Raw genomic sequence first — 21,537 nt, 5'->3', positions numbered from 1 at the left:
TGTTCTACTTCAATAAATATGAATAAGCATAATTTATAGGTGTGTATGAAATTATTTTGTATTTGTGCTAAGTAGAAAAAGACAAATATATATGAATAAATTGAAAAATTAAAATAAAAGTAGAATCAAAGGTAAAAATGATCACCAAGAAAAAGTAGAATCTTAGAACTAAAAAATCATCTATTGAGTGATGTAATACTCATTACGACCAAGTAAATGCTCAATAGAAAAATCCTTGAGATTCACATTTGATGAACCATTTCCTTCATAGCTTCTTTAGCCAAATCTTTCCATTCATTGGAATTATTTCTCAATACTTCCCCTTTACCATCGGCTCTCGTGACGATCTCTTACAGCTCTCAAACTCATCTCTTTCCATTACCCCCTTCATTAACATTCACACTAACTCCATTCTTCCAAATATCTTGAACTAACTTTGCATTAAAAACTTGATCTTTCTAGATCAGGGTCAGCACGACAAGCACCCCAAATCTATGATATCTAAAGTCAAATTTCACCCATAGTGAGTTAGGAAATAACCAACAAAAGGGTGTTTAAAAACTTCCACAAGTGAGCACCAACTCACTATCTTTTCCTATTTTTCCAGTTATTCATTGTCACTTAACTATTCCTTCATCTTTTCTCTGTTTTGCCCTTCCCTTATAACCATCAAAAATGGATTCCTACATTTCAACAACCATTGACCAATCTCCTCCCTCACTAGACTTGATATCTTAGAGTAACTATCACATGAAGTGCAAGTAACTAATCCATTAAAACCAATCAATCAATATAATTTTTTAACTAATCTCTATCATATCATCGACAAATGGATTATCATCAAGAAAATTTAAAGGAATTGAAGGACACGTTCCCATAATGGTTACATTCTTTAAAATTTTAAAAGCATCAAATTCTAAATCATTAAACGGATTCACAAGAATTCTTACAATACTATTCAGTATCTTAGTTTGCCTCTTCATTGTCTCAATTTCCCAGTTGCTCTCCAAATCAAACACCAAAGAAGGAAAATCAATTGGACTAAGTGGTGACAATCTTTATAAACCTATTATTATATCCTTAGAGTCACAATTTTTAAAATAATTTAATCTAGTAGATCTATAATAATAAATATAAAAAACTATGGCTGGATTAATCCAAAATAAAGTAATGGGATGTAAATTTTTTGTTCAATCAACCAACCCTATCCGTAATAATAGTGTAGATCACATGTGAAAAGGAAAAAACTATGCATTTGATTTGATTAAATTGAAAACAAATTTTGAGTCATGTGATTCTATAAAAGAATAAAAATCCCTTCTTATAGCATTATTCTCAGGCCAATGCCAAATTAATCCATTTCTTCAATTCTCCAAATAATTAATCAAATTAGGCACTGAAGAGATAGATAATTTCTTGGAAATTTGAACAGATAGATTAATTTGTTCTTGACCTTGGAATAGTGCTATAAGAAGGAACTTTTTCATTCTTCTATAAGATATCATTGGTCCGAATTTATTTTAAATTTAATACAATCAAATGCAAATAATAGTTCCCCTTTTCACATGTTTTCTACACTATTTAATTGATTGATCTGGTTTCATGGCCCAAAAGTTTAATATCCTTCTACAATATTTTGGATCCGACAAATCATAGTTTTTATTTATTATAATTCTAGATTTATTGATTATCCTAATTATTTCATGAATTGTTGTTCTAAAGATAAAATAATAGAGTTACCAATACTTCCATCACTAAGTCCTATTGAGTTTCCTTCTTTTGTGTTTGATGATGTGGTGAGTACCAATTGAGAAGTCGTGTCAGGAATAGGCAAATTGAGATATTATAGAATGTTACTATTGTGGGAATTGATTCTTCAATTCCTTCATTTTTTCTTGAAGCTAATTCTTTTGGAGTCAATATGATAGAGATTAGTTTAAAACATAATATTTATTTATTAGATTTAATGATTAATGAATTAGTTATTTACATAACATTTGATAGTTACTATGAGATATCAAGTTAATTGATGGAGCAATGTTTCAAGGATGGTAAGAAGTGGGAGGACAATTTTGTGGGTGACAAAGGAGGAAAGAACAGATGAAAAAACAAAGAGAAGTTGAGTTTGAAAGATGAATCGTAAAACCAAGGAAAAATGGTGAGTTAGTGCTTAACACTCATCTGGCCAAAAGTGGCAACCTAAGTCTTAAAAAATAGAAAGAAATGGAAAGACTAAAGGACTAACATTTGTCTGTCTATCTATTTAGTCTTCTAAAACTTAGATGGATATTGGGACATACCCCAAACATTCTAAAGAACTAACTAGAAAATAATGACATCAGTACATTGAATGTACGAGTATGCTAGTTTGAATACTAAAACTACATAATCTTGAAAAGAGTAAGAAGGAACATTTACCTTGACTCTACTCAACTCATGAACAACATAACTCAATAGTACTGACTCATTTCAACATAAAACAATTTAAAAGCAAGTACAATATTAAGAAAAGTTGTTTAAAAACATGTCATAAATTTTGAATGCATACAAGGATACAAATGCCTCTGAGATGTATGTAAAAAAACAAATAAACTGATATATATATATATATATATATATATATATATATATATATATATTTATATATACACACACACACACATTTACCATCGGCTCTCGTGACGATCTCTTACAGCTCTCAAACTCATCTCTTTCCATTACCCCCTTCATTAACATTCACACTAACTCCATTCTTCCAAATATCTTGAACTAACTTTGCATTAAAAACTTGATCTTTCTAGATCAGGGTCAGCACGACAAGCACCCCAAATCTATGATATCTAAAGTCAAATTTCACCCATAGTGAGTTAGGAAATAACCAACAAAAGGGTGTTTCAAAACTTCCACAAGTGAGCACCAACTCACTATCTTTTCCTATTTTTCCAGTTCCTCATTGTCACTTAACTATTCCTTCATCTTTTCTCTGTTTTGCCCTTCCCTTATAACCATCAAAAATGGATTCCTACATTTCAACAACCATTGACCAATCTCCTCCCTCACTAGACTTGATATCTTAGAGTAACTATCACATGAAGTGCAAGTAACTAATCCATTAGTCATTAAAACCAATAAATCCATATAATTTTTGAACTAATGTCTATCATATCATCGACAAATGGATTATCATCAAGAAAATTTGAAGGAATTGAAGGACACGTTCCCATAATGGTTACATTCTTTAAAATTCTAAAAGCATCAAATTCTAAATCATTAAACGGATTCACAAGAATTCTTACAATACTATTCAGTATCTTAGTTTGCCTCTTCATTGTCTCATTTCCCAGTTGCTCTCCAAATCAAACACAAAAGAAGGAAAATCAATTGGACTAAGTGGTGACAATCTTTATAAACCTATTATTATATCCTTAGAGTCACAATTTTTAAAATAATTTAATCTAGTAGATCTATAATAATAAATATAAAAAACTATGGCTGGATTAATCCAAAATAAAGTAATGGGATGTAAATATTTTGTTCAATCAACCAACCCTATCCGTAATAATAGTGTAGATCACATGTGAAAAGGAAAAAACTATGCATTTGATTTGATTAAATTGAAAACAAATTTTTAGTCATGTGATTCTATAAAAGAATAAAAATCCCTTCTTATAGCATTATTCTCAGGCCAATGCCAAATTAATCCATTTCTTCAATTTTTCAAACTATTAATCAATTTAGGCACTGAAGAGATAGATAATTTCTTGGAAATTTGAACAGATAGATTAATTTGTCCTTGACCTGGGAATAGTGCTATAAGAAGGAATTTTTTTATTCTTCTATAAGATATCATTGGTCCGAATTTATTTTAAATCTAATATAATCAAATGCAAATAATAGTTCCCCTTTTCACATGTTTTCTACACTATTTAATTGATTGATCTGGTTTCATGGCCCAAAAGTTTAATATCCTTCTACAATATTTTGGATCCGACAAATCATAGTTTTTATTTATTATAGTTCTAGATTTATTGATTATCCTAATTATTTCATGAATTGTAGTTCTAAAGATAAAATAATAGAGTTACCAATACTGCCATCACTAAGTCCTATTGAGTTTCCTTCTTTTGTGTTTGATGATGTGGTGAGTAACAATTGAGAAGTCGTGTCAGGAATAGGCAAATTGAGATATTATAGAATGTTACTATTGTGGGAATTGATTATTCAATTCCATCATTTTTTCTTGAAGCTAATTCTTTTGGAGTCAATATGATAGAGATTAGTTGAAAACATAATATTTATTTATTAGATTTAATGATTAATGAATTAGTTATTTACATAACATTTGATAGTTACTATGAGATATCAAGTTAATTGATGGAGCAATGTTTCAAGGATGGTAAGAAGTGGGAGGACAATTTTGTGGGTGACAAATGAGGAAAAAACAGATGAAAGAACAAAGAGAAGTTGAGTTTAAAAGAAGAATCGTAAAACCAAGGAAAAATGGTGAGTTAGTGCTTAACACTCATCTGGCCAAAAGTGGCAACCTAAGTCTTAACAAATAGAAAGAAATGGAAAGACTAAAGGACTAACATTTGTCTTTTTATCTTTTTAGTCTTCTAAAACTTAGATGGATATTGGGACATACCCCAAACATTCTAAAGAACTAACTAGAAAATAATGACATCAGTACATTGAATGTACGAGTATGCTAGTTTGAATACTAAAACTACATAATCTTGAAAAGAGTAAGAAGGAACATTTACCTTGACTCTACTCAACTCATGAACAACATAACTCAATAGTACTGACTCATTTCAATATAAATCAATTTAAAAGCAAGTACAATATTAAGAAAAGTTGTTTAAAAACATGTCATAGATTTTGAATGCATACAAGGATACAAATGACTCTGAGATGTATGTAAAATTACAAATAAACTGATATATATATATATATATATATATATATATTTATATATACACCCACACACACACATTTAACTTATGTACGAGTTTCTCTTATCGAGAACAATCACTTAAGAGATATAGTGATGATACATGGATCTACCTCACGCTGCCAGCAGATCCTATACCCGGCCAAAGATATAAGACCTAAACTGCCTAATGAATCCAATAGTCTACTATGAAAAATGTTCATCTAAAAAGTATGACTCTTTTCTACTCACGGTGGCTACATGGTTTTATGGAGATGTGAGTTATGTAAATTCATGCTTGTCCCAATTCGGTGCTCCATACTACTCCCCAAACAATACTGGCACTTAAGTTGCTAAACCATACTACTTATATGATTTGAGGTTAGTGCTAAAAAACATAGCTCAAAGGCTATCTTGGAAATATCAGTTTCCCTGCTTGCTTTATTTAGAAAGCTATTATTCTTTTCTGAAAAACTAGCTCGAAGGCTCTTTGGAAATCTCACTTTCCCTTCTTTTTAAATGTGAAGACATTTTTATACTTCTTTGGGAGTACTTAGTCCCTATATACTACATTGAAGAAAAGACTTCACTTTACTCTGAGCGGAACTCAAACTTAAGTCTTAAAACGACGTTAAAACGTTTTTGAAGGACTTATAAAACTCGAAATGAACTGCTTATTCTTATCTTTACTACTTACTCAACCTGATCTTTAAGTCTTAAAACAAAGTTTAAGAAGCATTTGTAAAAGACATCTTGAAAAGACTCTAACAACTTTCTAGACTTGGCTCTAAACTTCCTTGAATTTGAAGTTATGAATTCAAGGTTGTATCCATGTTTATTGATGATTTTCTAAATAATTAGAAGTCATTTAGAGTAGTTATAATCATTAGGAAGTGCTAAAACACTTTAGAAAGGCTTAATCGGAATGAATTATGAAAACTGGGTGAAAAACGCCTATTCAGGCGCGCCGTGCCAGCCTCATTTGACTGAGATTGATTTCTGGTGCGCCGCCCAAGCCTTTCTAGTGCTCTGGGAGTGCGTTGCGCAAACATATTCCTTAGGACAAAATCTGCCAAATGTTTCCTCTCGTTTTCTGAACTTGAATCATTTTAATTTGATTCTTTTTATCAAATTCACTTTAGATTCAAGTACCCATATAATATATACAAGGATCTAATCCACTAAACTAAATAAACAACACTTCTACATCAAGAACATCCTAAATCTCAATGTATGTTCAAGAACGAAAGCAATTCAAGAACAACCATAAGAACATTCGATTTCCAATCATTTTTGAACTACTTCACGTTGAACCTAACATTCTTGGTACATGGGGGAATGAACTCAACACTGATATAGACTCATATACCTTTTAAGGGATCAACCCTGATGAAATCCACACGCAAAGCTTGAGCGTTCTTAACAATTCTTGATCTATCTTCTCTTTTCTCTTCTTTTCTCTCTTCTCCAAGCCCTAGTGTGAAATCTCTTTTTCCTAAACAGAATAAAGTCTTTTTTACCCTAAATTATTCCCTAAAATTAATTAACTAAATAATTTAAGGAAAATACAACTTTGCCCTTTCCAAATCCGAATTGGACTTTCCTTAATCCAACAGCCGAACTTCCGAATGACATAACTCACTCATACGATATTGAAATTATGCAAACTCAGCGGCGTTGGGGAGATTAGTCTATGGGATTTCCAAACATATTTTGAACCACTCCTAAATCATTATGATCTACGAGTTATGGTCATTTGAAAATGACCAAAACTCAATTTCCTAACTTAGACAAATTTTCTAGATATTTTTATTCTTTCCAAAAACAAGTATTTTCTGATTTTAACACTCTTTTCTAGTTCTTTCTAGTTGCAAGGTGTTACAATATCTCCCCCTTGGAAAAGTTCCTCCTTGAATTAAGCTATCCTTACTAGACTAAGGGTAGTGACTTCAAGTTGAAAGACCAAACAAGCTATTGCTATAATAACATGCTTACCCATAACTAGATAGTACTAAGAGGAATATTAGCATCTTGGTCTGCATTTTCTCCGAATCCAAAGAGATGTGGATATCTCTTCTTCATGTCCTCTTCAACTTCTCAAGTAGTTTCTTCAACAAATTAGTTCGTCCAAAGGACCTTGACTGATGCTACCTCTTTTGTTCTCAATGCTCGTTCAAGGTGTTTGGAAGAATGGATTCAAAATTAATGATGGTGAAGGTTGTATGGCGGAAAGAAATAAGTTTGAGTGGTATAGAAATTATGACAGAATTTGGTGAGGAAGGTGAAAATTGAGAAAGAGTTCAAAGAAATTGAGGGATTTGTCTATGAAAACTATTAAAGAAAATGGTTCATCAAAGGAGAATATCAAGGCTTTTGCTAATGAGATTTTACTAGATCATAATGAGCACTAAATCACTCAATAGATCATTTCAATAAAATTGCTAGTAATCAGTTTTAATTTTCATAGAGATTGTTCTCTGGTTTATGTAAAAGTAGTTAATTTCTTTTGATCTATTCAAAATGAGATAATCTTATTAGTTTATTTTATTATTTTGTACATCCACTTACCGTTAGTAATATTCTGAAAAATAACTCAATGGTAATTAGGAATGGTAATATAAGGTAGGGGAACGAACATAATTGTGTGTGCAAAAGTAAAGTTGTATGATCTTTTATTTATAATATTCTTTTTTATATTTTAAGGCTTAGCTCACTAACCCTATTTGTTATACCTACTAGAACACTTTAGACTTTGGCATAAATTATCAATTTCGCCATAGAACTATTGAAAATCTTTAAAAAACTCTTCTACTTGACTAACATGATTTAAATACACTCCTCTCATGTCAAACAGACAAATGTGTTATTAACACACATATACATAGAATATTCTATTGATATGACATATACATAGGTATATTACATGGTATAAGAGGACTGTTTGAAACATAGTTAGTCAAGTAGAGAGTTGTTTCTAGTGCTATCAATAGTTCGGGGATGAAACTAATAATTCTCGCCAAGATCAAGGACGAAAATAAAATTTTCGTCTTTGTTTTATTTTCAAAATACTATCTATACTTGTTATTTTCTTATTGTATGAAACAAATACTCACTTTCGTTACATATTTGTCATGACTTGATTCATCGTTATTCATAAGGCACCTCATGGGTAAATTCAAAATTCTTGAAATGCATTGCCAATTAAAATATTTAGGTAGGCGATAAATTTGGTAAAATTTGAATGGATTCAGGTTGACGTCAGTCGCTATAGAGGGAATCAGCCACTATAGCGTCCGGATGACATGAATTAGATCCTAGTAATGTAACACCTCAAAATTTTTTAAGTTAAGACCCAAACCATTATTGAATTACGTATACGGTCGTATAAAATTATTCCTATGTATTATTAGATTCTAAGGTCAATTGATTAGTATGATAATGATTTTGAATATCAATGAAGGTCACTGGAATTCCCTGGCACAAATTTGAGTTGAAATCTTCTTAACGAATTAGGTTTTGACCTATGTTCTACTTAGATCAACTTCAAACAATAATATATTTCACCACATAAAAAAATTAGGGACTAAAATCCAAGGTCTTTGAGTCCTCTTTCCAACACCACTAAGATTGCTTCATTTCGAGTTCAAAGTAAGAAGAAATGCTCATTTTAGTGGCGCCTCTTTTTTTAAGGTGCCTCAACCATTTTTAGAGGGGTAGTTTGGTCTTCTACCACCCCTTATAAGCCTAAGACACTTTTTTCTTCACTGAATTAAGGTTCTTATCAGTGTTAAAACATTTTTGATGTTCATTAGCACTTAGAAGAATTAGAACAAGGCTCCAACAGGAGAAAATGCTAGTGTCATATTTCAAAAGGAATTGTATGGAAGTTACCATGTATTGGTTTTGGATTTGTCTCTGAGAAACAAAAGTTTAGGAATAATTTCCCAATTCTAAACAAATTTGGGTTCCTAATTTTAAATATAAAATTTGTCGGGTGTTCCGGGGAGACCTAGTAGTTCAAGCCTTGGGTGGTACATCAGTAGTGCTCCCTAAGTTTCCTTCTGATGTATGGGGTACGATGCCCCGCATTAGCAGTATGCTAGGGGTTGCCTGCGCTTATTTATTCTTCGTTTCATCCTGACTTGTTGCTTTAAGTTGTGGCCATATTCCCCCTCTCTGTATTAGATCCTATAGGATCCATTTACCTTTTAAAGTTTCTTCATAATCTAATCACTTGTCCTAGTGCACATTGAAAACTAAAGTGAGCTTAGAAGAAAATTTTAAAAGCAATATTTTGAAATAAAATTTAAAGGAACATAAATTGTTCCAAAAGCATTATTTTCACATTGAGAAAAGAACAAAGATTCATGATTAGTATGACAAATGAGTATATCATCAATGTTTAAGTAGAATGACATCTAAATATGACAAATGATTAGGTTTGATGAATCTCTTAGTATGTTCCTTCCTAATTTGAGATCTTGAAAACTGTTACTTATACTTTATCAACTATTTTTCAGACATTTAATTGAGTTGATATTACTTATGGATTTTTAAAATTTCCTAATTTCTTGAGTAAGTCTTCTGCTTAGTACCTAGCCAGAACAAAGTTTCGCTTGGGGATCAACAATGGTTTTCGAGTGCCAATCAAGAGTAAGTGTAGGCTCCAGTGTCACAAGTAATACATTATCTTTTATTTTTTTCTCCCAAATATATTGGATTTTTCTGTAACCCTTCTTAGACAATCGTAGCATATGATAAATGGAGGGAATATATTTCAGCAAAAGAATGTAAAAACTTAAGATTTTTGGTATGCGTTATCACGACTCCTCACACGGAGCCAAAAGCTTAGGGTCAAGTTCATCCGCAATTCCTTAGCACAAAGGTAGGTTAGACTTTTTACTCCATAGTTTATGCTTGTTCTCATTGCTTGATATTTTGTAGATTGACAAGAGAGTGGATGCCTATGCATGCGGGCATGGAGTTTGGGTTGTTAAAGTGTGTTGTTTATTATTATTAAGGAGGAATAATATAATTATTATGGTTCACTAGATATTAACTGCACATTTTGAGTTCCTGGTTGGGGTGGTTTGGTTCTAGTTGTAAGGTTAAGTGTTTTGAAAAATATAAGTTATAGCTAATTTTTGGGGTATGGGGTAATTAACGAAAGGCATAATATTAATTCATGAGATTAGGGTTAATTCTAGAAAATTAAAGTGTTTCAAAATGGAATCCAGTGTTGGGTTGTTGATATATGTAGGTGATGGTTTGTTTATCTTCTAAAGTATGTAATGTATGCATTTTAATTACTTGCATTATTATTTGTGTGATGCCTATGGAAGAAATTGAAGGCTAATGTGAAATGAATTCATGTAATAATATCATGCAGTTAGCATGCTATATTCTTTTGGTTCAAGTTGGTAGATCATTATGGTTATAATCGTGCATGCTAATTATAATTGATGGCTTGTTGAGGTACCACATTGGTATAGAAAACTAAAGTTGACTCAGATATTACGTCTTGTATGAATTATTAATGAATGATCCAGGGTGCCGCACCAGTACATTAATAGCTTATGTATGAGTTTCATAAAAGAACTGAACTTTCATGTTTGTTAAGTAAATGGAACATGTTTCTTATTTATGTTATGTTTATCACCTGTTGGACTTTGAGTGGTTCGGTTGGTCTTTTTTAATAAAGGGGTGGCTCTTATATAGATCGAAAATGCATGTTGAGCACCATAGGTTTTACCTTAGAGGATCCTTGGATGGTTCGGGTTACTTGAAAGATGAGAGGCCTAGGTGTATGTATTTTCCAATATTGTGGAACATGTTTCGTGTATTAGTTAAACTAGATTGGTGACCGGAGACTTGATATGAGTTGTTTGGATGAACTGCTGCTAACTCTTGTGGTAGCTCCAACCCATAAGCTACATTGCCAATTCTCTTGGCTATGCGATAAGGTCCAATATGCTGGGAGCTGCGTTTCCCCTTCTTAAAAAACCTCATAAAACCCTTCACGGGAGAAACTTTCAGATATACCCAATTATATACTTCGAACTCTAACGGCTTTCTCTTAACATTAGTGTAGGATTTTTGATGACTCTACGTCGTTTTCAACCTCTCTTGAATCACTTTCACCGTCCCCATAGTTTGGTGAACTAAATTTGGTCCGATCACCCATGCTTCACCAACTTCAAACCATCCAATAGGAGATCTTCACCTTCTCACATAAAGAGCTTCATAAGGAGCCATATGGATGCACACTACAACAAATATGATATACAAATGTGAAACTATTAGCTACGACATTAAATTTGTCACTAATTGTTCACTTTTAGAGACAAAATTTACTTACTGTGCTTAAATATACGAGACACATACTTTTAGTAACAAAAACATAAAAATCTGTAGCAAAGTTTTGTCCACTATAGTTTCCCACAGAAAAAAATTAGTTGGTGTTATTTGTCATGTAGTGTTAGTCACGAATTAAAAGTTATCGATGACACATTATTTAGTCACTAGTAATGTATCTAATTCATGACAAATGATTTTTTGTCTTAAAATTTATTAATTTTTGGACCCAAAAAATTTGCATCTAAAAAAATATGTTGTTACAATATTGACAAATAAGAGTTTGTAGTTAAATATAGTAAGTTTTAGCTTTAAAAATTTATATTTAATTATGACATTTATTTTCGTTACTAATAATATAAATAATTAATGGCAAATATTTTATTGTCTCTAATGAATATGCAATTAGTGACAACAAATTTTATTTTCACAACATATGTAAGATATTAAATATCGACGACTTGAAATTTGTAGTGAATAATTCAAATATTTTCTACAAAAAAAAATCATAACCAAATACAATTTTTTTCTACAATTGTTCATAATTACAAGTGACAACTTACCAAAAGAACAATACAAGTGCTTTAGAAGAAATAGATAGAGTGGATTCGTTAATTGGCGAGGGAAAATATTAAATCTAACGAATGCTATCAAGTTTGTAAAAATGAAAAAGTTCAATATATCAATTTTCTTAAATTAAGTAATTATAAAATGCATCATTTGAAAAAAAATAATCCAGTTAGTACTATGAGTGCGGTACATTTCCATCGATAGATCGTTAATATTTGTTGGTTTAGCACTTTTATTTTTTATTTGATACACTGGCATTGACAAAGACGATAAAAAAATAATTTCTCTAGTGTTGCTGCTAATTTTTGTGTGTCTTCTGATTTGTGATTGACAAAATTGCATAGACTTAGTCAATCTATTTACTTTGTCCATATATATGCACATATTTAATAGTAATTCTACATACGTAAGTAGAGAAACTGTACAAAGATAACATCGACTTACAAACTTAGACTTTTCAAAGGTGCGAAACATTTCATGAATTTCTATTAATTTTTTCTATCAGTGTGAAAATTGTAATAAAATAAAAGATATGAACCAACTAGGATTTCAAATATATTATGATGAAGTACTATAGTTATGCGTATCAATGTTTTTTTTCAAAACAATTGATTTAATGATCAATTTTAACCAATTATACTGAATAATATTTAACAAGTATAAAAATAAATAAATAAATAAAATGACAAAATCTTCTTGAATATATTTAAGATAGTTCTAAAAAATATAAAATATAATTAAAATATATTCTACATTTGAATGAATTATGGGTGAAAAATTTCATCCATTTGTGTATGAGTATAGATAATCATATAGTAATATATTATTTATACAAAAGTTAAATTTAAAAGAAGTGAATGAAGTAAAAAATAAAATAAAAATGAGAAACAAGAGAGAATTGATGTGATGGTAGAGACACTTTACTGCCAACCTAAAGTTGTGTGTTCAATTCCCCAAGAAAACATAATGTGCGAGATCCTGGCCAAAGGTTAAAAAAGTTGAGATGTTTATATATTAAGGGGTGACCAAAACCAAACCAATTTAAGTTGGTTTTTAATTCTCTAAAATCAAATCAAACCAAACAAAAAAAATAATTGTCGGTTTGGTTCAGTTTGGTTTAGTTTTTCTGTTTTTAACCATTTTGAAAGTAATAATTTTTTTTAGGACATATGTATCTTGATAGACATGGACACCTACTACATGAACAATCTACAAGAAGTCTAATGTGAGTTCAATTAAACAATTAAGTAGTACAAGAGTTATTATCACAATAACAAAGTGATTCAATTAAGAAAAGTTTGAATATCTTATGTGAGTTAGGATAGATATAGACTAAAGTAGTGGATTTTGATGGACTTGGACCTAGGGTTGTAATAGTTAAGCTAAAATTTAATTGTTGGGCTTGAGAAAATTGTAAAGTTAAAGACTCAAGTTCATTAACATCTAACAAAATATTTATATTTAATTTATAAATAATATAATCTAATTTATCGGTTCGATTTGGTCATTTTTGCAATCATTTCTTAGTAAAACAAAACCAAGCCAAATAGTATCAGTTTTCAAAATTTCAAACCAAACAAAACCAAACCAAACCAAATATCGGTTTTGTTCAAATTGTGGTTTGGTTTGGTTTGTAAACATAACCATAAATAGTCGTATATAAGGATAAATTTATAGTTAATACATTTAATAACAAAATAATTTTTTTTTATATAATATATCATTATTAGTGACAAAATTAGATTTGTTCAACTATAGAGCACATATCACTTAAGAGATGATAGATTTCACACATCTAACTTTAGAGACAATTGATTTCGTCACTGATTGAAGTAACCTAATTAGTGACGATATAATTTTGTTGGTAATAATAACCTTTTTAGTGACAGATCATACCATTAACTGAAAATATACTTTCAACGACAAATAAATTTGTCACAAATGTTTAAGCATTTTGGAATTTTTTTTCTTTTTGTGGTAAATATAATATTTTTTAGCAACAGAGCACTAAATCGTCTTTGTAAAAAATTATTTTTTCGTTTCATAAGATTTTTAGTGACGCAATATGATTTATAAATTACGAAATAATTTGTCCTTGATAATTGAATTTGTCGTAATGATGCTATGGTGAGGACTGTTGTTGTAGGCAAACTCAATTAGATTGTCATGCCCCGAGCTACCCCCCAGACGTGGACCCAAAATTAGAACCACAAGTGATCCCAAGCTAACCCTGCTGGCATGATCATTAGCATACTAAAGATAATAAATTGATGGGGAAGTTAAATCATAATTAAATCTGAAAAGATGGGGAATACCCATATTCTATAACTGAGAAAAACAATAAGTCTAATACAAATGAAATATTAACTCAATACTAAGCTGAATCTAACTATGTCCGAAATAAGACTCTAAACTGGACTGGAAATACTGGGACAAGCCCCGACTAAATCTAGAAAAAACTAAAACTAAATGACTAAAGACTAAAATGACACTCATGACTGTTGTACTCAGAGAATGAGGACTCATCACTGAATATGCTGAACTGAATATTGGAAATCGATCTATACGTGATCTGGATGCTGAGAACCTGAACCTACATCATGAGAAGATGTAGCGCACGTATGCGTCAGTACTTGAAAGGTACTGAGCATGTACGATAGATTAAAGCTGAAATAAAACATAACTGAACAAGCATAATAGCAAGTATAATAATCTGACATGATAAACTGAATTCTGAGATAACTTGATGCAATGACCAATTTACAATATGCTGAATATTAATAGTAAATATACTAATAAATGGTCAATGCAAAGAATCTGACTGAACTGTCGGAGCTACTAATAACCGATAATAAAACCACATGAGCTAAATGTGGAGTCCAATATATACGCCCCATCGAGAGGACCCAATATAACCTGCCAAAGGTATAAAGGCATGTTGGCGTCATCACTAAACTGATTTCCGACAGAGGGGATTATTTAGGTAAGCTGAACCCTAGTATAACTCAGTATTATGCTACTCCAATGAATTCTGTAAATTTACTGATTATGTTTGAGTTTTTGTAAATATTGGATAGATCAAAACTGAACATGAAAAGTGAGAATGCAACATTTAATCTTGTATTTATGCATTCATATCTGAGGCATGTATATCTGAAGTGTCTTAAATATCTGACCTAGCATGTATAATTCAAGAACTAAAGAAATACAAAGCTACGAGTCTTAAATTCATGCAATAAACTAAATAATAACATGATAATCTAATTTGAAACATAAAACTAATATGTTCATGAAGTTATGTTGAAGTTCTATAAAACCTAGGTTTAATCATGTTATAGGAATCAAGAATCTGACTGAAATGTAGGGACCCAATGGGTGGTAGCAACCCACTAGTGAAATCCCACAAACCTGGTGATCAAAACCATAGAAAAATACTTAAGTTTCAGGGCTAGAACTGCTGGAGCTTGTGGTGTTCTTGAACTAGGGTTCTTGAGACTTTTCTCCTCTCTTGCTTCTAGTTTTCTAACTTTTGATATAATGATTTGACTTAGATATGTTTTAGTTATGTTTCTAGGGTTAAACTGACTAAAATATGATGATTTAGGGTAAAAATGACATAACTTAGGGTTTAAACAAAGTGGGAAAGGACCAAAAGACCCTTGGATAAGTTGCTGTAGGACCAAACGAGGGCCAGGACTGACGGTTCGATAGGACTTTACTAGAATGGGCATAACGTTTTACTTAGAGGTCTGATTTTAGCAAGGTTGGTGCCTATGGAAAGAGAATTTAACTATGTATCTGTGGATAGATCATGAGCCGCCTAATTCATTTTGTGATAAGATTTATAACCATTTGAAGTTTACCCAACTTCATTTCCCTTTAACTGTCTGCAAATTTTCTACCTACGGACCGTGCTGGTCATCTAAAGCTCTTGTAAGAGAGTAGGTGAAGTGAGTCTTGATCGATGGTCATGGACTATGGACTGTAGTTTGACCTACGGACCATAAGTCTGTTCGTGAACAGCCACTTAACCAATTTTCCCGGGCTGAGATTTTTGGGAGTTTCTGATCCCATCGACGGTTATGTAGGGTGGACCGTTGGTCAGGCTATGGTCCGTCAATGGTCTCGTCTGTTGCACCTGCAGATTTAATAAAAAACTTATTTTTCTATCTTTTTTATCTATGGGGTATTATATTATCTCCCCTTTGTAACATTTGTCCTCGAATGAAGACTTATCTAGCTGAAATAGAGAGAAAGAGCTGCAAACCCCACTACTTAACACTGAAAACTGAGTTTCTGACTAAATTGAGTTCCGATAACATGAAAATACGATAAAAATGAAGGTAAAAACTTAGGGAACATGATTCTAAAATAGAATTCACTCATGAATGACTGGAAAACTTAAGAGGAACTATTACCTCTGGCTGGAGTGGAATCGGAAGGAAAGAGGTCAGGATACTTGGTTTTCATGGATGCTTCTGCTTCCCATGTAGCTCCCTCTAGGACTGACTCCTCCACAAAACCTTGACTAAAGCGACTTCTTTGTTCCTCAACCTTCTAACCTGACGATCAAGAATCTCAACTATTACATCCTCATAAGAAAGATTATCTTACACCACCACACTCTCTAATGTCACTATAGATGCTGGGTCACCCACGCACTTCTTCTAATGTGAGATGTGGAAGACCGGATACGCTGCTGCTAATTCTGCAGGCAACTCTAACTAATATGACTTGCCAACTATTTTCAAGATCTTATATGGGCCTAAATATCTAGGGCTGATCTTCCCTTTCTTTCCATATCTCATCACCCCTTTCATAGGTGTGACCTTCAGAAAAACCCAATCATCAACTTGGAACTCTAGTTCCCTTCTCCTTACATCTGCATAAGATTTCTGATGACTTTGGGATATCTTAAGTCTATCTTTAATGAGTTGCACTTTATCCATAGCATAAAGGACTAAAATATGCCCCTATCAAAGCTGCTTCACCTACTTTAAACCAACAACCAGGAGAACTACGTCTACGCCCATATTAAGCCTCAAAGCGGCAATCTGAATGCTGGAATGGTAGCTATTATGGTAGGCAAACTCAATAAGAAGAAGGTGATATTCCCAACTACTTTTGAAATTGATCACAAGCTCTAAACATATTACCTAAAGTATATATGGTACCTTCTTCCTGCGTATCCGTCTGTGGATGAAATATTGTACTAAGGTTAACTTGAGTAATAAGACCTTTTTGAAATGACTTCCACAAATGAGAGGTAAACTGAGGACTTATTTCTAGGATGATAGACAAAGAAACCCCATGTAACGTAACAATCATATTAATGTAAATCCTTGCATAGTCTTCTGTCGGATATGTAGTCTTCACCGCCTAGAAGCGAGAAGACTTAGTCATCCTATCAACTATCACCCAAATGGAGTAATGCTTTCTGCGAGTACGCGGTAATCCTGTGATGAAGTACATATTAATAACATCCCACTTCCAAGTACGAATATCAATCTCGTGAGTGATACCCCTGGGTTTTTGATGTTCTGCCTTTACTTGCTCGCAATTGGGGCACTTACTCATAAAGTCTGCTATATCCCTCTACATGCTATTCCACCAGTAGACTTCTTGTAGATAACATTACATCTTAGAGGCACCTGGATGAATAGAATACAGAGAGTTATGGGCTTCTTCAAGAATATTTTGTATCAATCTCCCACATCAAGAACACATAATCTACCCTGGTAGCGAAGTGCACTATCTCCCCCTTGGTAGAAAACCTCCACTCTCTGATTATGGACTTCACCTTTAAGTTCTAGAAAGATTGGATCAATGTCTTAAGTTTCTTTAACCTCCATTATGAAAGACGATTATACCCCATTTTGAACTGTTACACCATTGTCTGATATGCTTATAAGGCGAACTCTCATGTTAGCAAGCCTGTGAACATCCTTCACTAGCTCCTTCCTTTCATCCCCAACATGGGCTACACTACAAATAGATAATCTGCTGAGGGAATTTGCTATTACATTCGCCTTACCAGGATGATAATGCACACTCATATCATAATTATTATGGAACTCAAGCCATCTCATCTGGCGAAGTTTCAACTCTTTCTGGGTGAACACATACTGAATGCTTTTACGATCGGTGAACATATCTACATGAACATCATACAAGATGTGTCTCCATATCTTTACTACAAACACCTCTACTGCAAGCTCAAGATCATGAGTTGGATAGTTTTTCTCATGTAGCTTAATTTGTCTAAAGGCATAAGCTATCACCTTACCGCGCTGCATCAACACACAACCTAGGCGATTTGAACCCTCTGGTAGAGTCAAGAGAGGATCTGTAGTCAATCTTGTTTTGAACTCTGCAAAAATTTTATCATAATCATCCGACCATTAAAACTTGACCATCTTATGAGTCAACCTAGTCAATGGTGAGGTTATGGAGGAGAATCATTCCTTGAACCTTATATAATACCCCTCTAGACCTAAGAAACTTCTGATATCTGCAGCAGAGGTAGGTCCGAGCCACTGTTTCATTACTTTTCTTCTGTGAATGTACCCGGACCCCTTCGCTAGATACAATGTGACTAAGAAACTCAACGGGTTGCAACTAGAACTCACATTTGTTGAACTTAGCGAATAACTAGGGATACTTGAGAATATAAAAAATAATTCTCAAATGACTCATATGTTCAATGAAGACGATAAAGAACAAGTCCAAGTACTGTTTGAAAACTCTGTTCATCAAATCCATGAAATCTATAGAAGCATTAGTTAGTCCAAGCGACATAACTACAAATTCATAATTGCCATACCAAAATTCTGAAAGCGATTTTTGGAATGTAACTATATTTGACTCTAAGCTGATGATAACCCGATCTGAGGTATATCTTTGAGAAATGGCTAGCCCCTTGAAGTTGGTCAAACAAGTCATCAATCCTAGGAATGGGATACTTATTCTTGATTGTGACTTTGTTCAATTGTCTATATTCAATGCACATTCTGAGAGAACCATCTTTCTTGTTTAGTACAACACTGTTACACCCCATGGTACTAGGTCTGATGAAGCCCTTATCTAGAAGGTCTTTTAACTGCTCTATAAATTCCTTAAGATTTGCTAGAGAAATTCTGTATGGAGGAATAAAAATAGGTTGGATATATTGAAGGAGATAAATTCTAAAGTTGATTTCCCTTTCGGAAGGGACTGTGGGAAGATCTCGTCGAAAAACTTCTGGAAACTCACAAACTAATGAAACTGACTCAAGAGTCGGGGTTTCAAGGCTAGAATCCTTAACCCAAACTAGATGATAGAGATAACCATTAGATATCATCTTTCTGGCCATAAGGTAAGAAATAAATTGACCTATAGGCACTAAGATACTACCCTTCCATTCTAAAATTGTTTTTTCTGGAAACTTAAAACGAACTATCCTAGTTCTACAATCGATTGAGGCATAACATGAATGTAACCAATCCATGTCTAGAATGACATCAAAGTCTACCAAATCTAACTCTACTAAATCTACTAAGGGAGACTTTCTGAGATACTGTGATAGGGTAATTTCTGTATACCCGTCTAGCTTTAATTGGGTCACCGTCTGGAGTAGAGACTAAGAAAGGTTTTGAAAGAGTTTCTAGAATAACACTGAATTGGACCCTAAGTTACAAAATACAAAGTCATGTCTATTGTCTTTTCACTGAGTGAACCATATGTGAGTCACATCCTTGAGTATTAGGATTCCAATATTACCTATCACTACAAACTTGAACATCAATGAACAACTGTGGGTCCTTACCAACTTGTGACCCTAAAAACTTAGGCGGATTCATTCTAACAAATTCACAAACTATGGTTGCCACTAATCGGTCATTTCTATTAGTAGGAACTAGAACTTGCTGATTGTTCGGGTTGGTCATACTCTGAGCCAAAAGCTGAATTGGCATTCTGAATCTTTACAATTGAACTTTCTTATCTGGTGCTAGAGGAACTATTTTAACATCGCGTGCATTATCATTCCATGCCTAATCTCTACAAGAAGGCATGATCTTAAGCTCAGAACGTGAACTTACAATGGAATATGATCATACCTTACACAAGATAAGAGTAACAAGAAAATGAAGTTTTTCCTAAAACACTTCATAGACACCCTCTCATTAGATGTGTTGCACTTCACACCCATGAAAAGGACTTTACTTAGCGTGGGTTTTTCAAACATCCTAGGACTCCGAAACCTAGTGCTCTGATACCACATTTTGTCATGCCCCGAGCTACCCTCGAGATGTGGACATGGAACTTAGAACTACAAGTGATCCCAAGATAACCCTGCTGGCATGATCATGAGCATACTAAATATAATCAACTGATGCAGAAGCTAAATCATAATTAAATCTGAAAAGATGGGGAATACCTATATTCTATAAATGAGATATTTGAAAATAATAATTTTAATACAAAGGAAATATTAACTCAATACTAAGATGAACTTAACTATGTCTGAAATAATCCTAAACAGGACTAGAAATACTAGGACAAGCCCCAGCTAAAGCTAGCAATAGCTAAAACTAGATGACTAAAGACTGAAATGATATTCATAACTATTTTCCTCGTAGAATGAGGACTCACCACTAAATCTAATAAACCGAAGATCAGAAATCGATCTATGTGTGATCTGGATGCTGAGAACCTGAACCTACATCACTAGAAGATGTAGTGCACGTATGCTTCAGTACTTGAAATGTATTAAGCATGTAGGATAGAGTAAATCTGAAGTAAAACATAATTGATCAAGCATTATAATATGACATTATAAACTGAATTCTGAGCTAACTGGATGTAATGACCAATTTATAACATGCTGAAACTGAATAATAAACATAGTGATAAATGGTCAAAATAAAGAGTTTGACTGAACTGTGGAAGTTACTAATAATAAATAATAAAGTCACATGAGCTAAATGTGGAGTCTGATGTATATGCCCAATCGAGAGGACCCAATATACCCTGCCAAAGGTATAAAGGCATGCTGGCGTGATCATTAAACTAATTGCCCACAGAGGAGACTTACAACCTACTTGGCTAATAGTTTGGGAATATTTGGGTACGCTGAACCCTAGTCCTACTCGGTATTATGCTACTCCCAATGAATTCTTTAAATTTATTAATTATGTTTGAGTTTCTGTAAATACTGTATAGCTCAAAATTGAACATACAATAATTAATGTGGTAATTATGCATTTATAACTGAGGCATGTATATCTAAAGTGTCTTAAGTATCTAACCTAGCATGTGTAATTCAAGAACTAAAGAAATACATAGTTAGGGCTCTGAAATTCATGCAATAAATTGAATAATAACATGATAATATGATTTGGAACATTAAACTAATATGTTCATGAAGTTATGTTGAAGTTCTAGAAATTCTAGGTCCAATCATGGTATAGGAATCAAGAATTTGACTGAAAAACTAGGGACCAAAGGGTGAAAGGAACCCACTTGTGAAATCCCAAATATCTGGTGATAAAATACACGGAAAATACTTAAGTTTCTGGACTTGAGCATCTGGATCTTGTGGCGTTCTAGAACTAGGGTTCTTGAGCTTTTTCTACTCTCTTGCTTCTAATTTTCTAACTTTTGATTTAATGATTTGACTTAGATATGTTTTATTTATGTTT

General features: G+C 32.7%; 1 pseudogene; it reads right to left on the bottom strand.

The window, feature by feature from the left end:
• Nucleotides 1–180: 180 nt before the first annotated feature.
• LOC138337515 (UDP-glycosyltransferase 75C1-like) lies at nucleotides 181–19,809 on the bottom strand (annotated as a pseudogene).
• Between the last annotated feature and the right edge of the window lie 1,728 nt (nucleotides 19,810–21,537).

This window comes from Solanum lycopersicum, chromosome 7 (genome assembly GCF_036512215.1).
Source record: "Solanum lycopersicum chromosome 7, SLM_r2.1".
Lineage (NCBI taxonomy): Eukaryota > Viridiplantae > Streptophyta > Magnoliopsida > Solanales > Solanaceae > Solanum > Solanum lycopersicum.
Note: the sequence above shows the minus strand (reverse complement) of the source record. Positions and strands in the feature narration are given on the sequence as shown.